Source organism: Nomascus leucogenys, chromosome 19, assembly GCF_006542625.1.
Source record: "Nomascus leucogenys isolate Asia chromosome 19, Asia_NLE_v1, whole genome shotgun sequence".
NCBI classification, from domain to species: Eukaryota; Metazoa; Chordata; class Mammalia; order Primates; family Hylobatidae; genus Nomascus; species Nomascus leucogenys.
The window spans coordinates 37,193,024-37,194,542 of NC_044399.1; the positions used below are offsets into that span (position 1 = coordinate 37,193,024).

Genomic DNA, 1,519 nt, shown 5'->3' on the forward strand with positions numbered 1-1,519 from the left:
ATATCCACACAATCATTTGCTGGAATTTCGATTGGGATTGTACTGAAATCTATAGATCAAGTTGTGAAGAACTGATGTCTTGATAATTGAGTTTTCCTACTTCCAATCATTGAATATCTCCCTATTTATTTGGTTCTTCTTTGATCTTTTAAAATCAGAGTTTTTAGTTTTCCTCATAGATCTTAAACATATTTTGTTAGATTTAAATCAAAATATAGGCCAGGTGCAGTGGTGCATGCCTGTAATCCCAGCACTTTGGAAGGCCAAGGCGGGTGGATTGCTTGAGGTTAGGTGTTGGAGACCAGCCTGACCAACATGGTGAAACCCTGTCTCTACTAAAAATACAAAAAAAAAAATTAGCCAGGTGCGGTGGCAGGTGCCTGTAATCCCAGCTACTCGGGTGGTTGAGGCAGAAGAATCACTTGATCCCAGGAGGCAGAGATTGTAGTGAGCCAAGATTGCACCACTGCACTCCAGCCTGGGCAACAGAGCAAGACTCTGTCTCAAAAAATATATATATTTAGGCCGGGCGCGGTGGCTCACGCTTGTAATCCCAGCACTTTGGGAGGCCGAGGCGGGCGGATCACGAGGTCAGGAGATCGAGACCACGGTGAAACCCCGTCTCTACTAAAAATACAAAAAATTAGCCGGGCGTGGTGGCGGGCGCCTGTAGTCCCAGCTACTCGGAGAGGCTGAGGCAGGAGAATGGCGTGAACCCAGGAGGCGGAGCTTGCAGTGAGCTGAGATTGTGCCACTGCACTCCAGCCTGGGCGACAGAGCGAGACTCCGTCTCAAAAAAAAAAAAAAAAATATATATATATATATATATATATTTATATCAAAATATTTCATTTTGGTTTTTCCTGCCATCTTGGATCCTGCTGGGAACAAGACTTCTAAAAGAAAATATGTCTGGAAGGCTGTGGTCCAAGGCCATTTTTGCTGGCTATAAGCAGTGTCTCCGGAACCAAAGACAGCACACAGCTTTCCTTAAAATTGACGGTGTTTATGCCCGAGATGAAACAGAATTATATTTGGGCAAGAGATGTGCTTATGTATACAAAGCAAAGAACAACAAAGTGACTTCTGGCGGCAAACCAAACAAAACCAGAGTAATCTGGGGAAAGGTAACTCTGGCCCACAGAAACAGTGGCATGGCTTGTGCCAAATTCCAAAGCAATCTTCCTGCTAAGGCTATTGGACACAGAATCCAAGTGATGCTGTACCCTCATGCTGTACCCTTCAAGGATTTAAACTAATGAAAAGTCAATAAATAAAAGTGGATTTGTGCTCTCGTAAGAAAGCATTTCAGGCCGGGCTCAGGGGCTCACACCTGTAATCCCAGCACTTTGGGAGGCCGAGGCGGGTGAATCTGACCAACATGGTGAAACCCCGTCTCTACTAAAAATACAAAATTAGCCGGGTGTCGTGGCGCATGCCTGTAACCCCAGCTACTTGGGAGGCTGAGGCAGGAGAATTGCTTGAGCCCAGGAGGCAGAGGTTGCAGTGAGCTGAGATC

General features: G+C 45.6%; 1 pseudogene; it reads left to right on the forward strand.

Annotated features, from left to right (window-relative positions):
- Nucleotides 1–908: 908 nt before the first annotated feature.
- Nucleotides 909–1,259, forward strand: LOC100594665 (annotated as a pseudogene).
- The last annotated feature ends 260 nt before the right edge of the window (nt 1,260–1,519 follow it).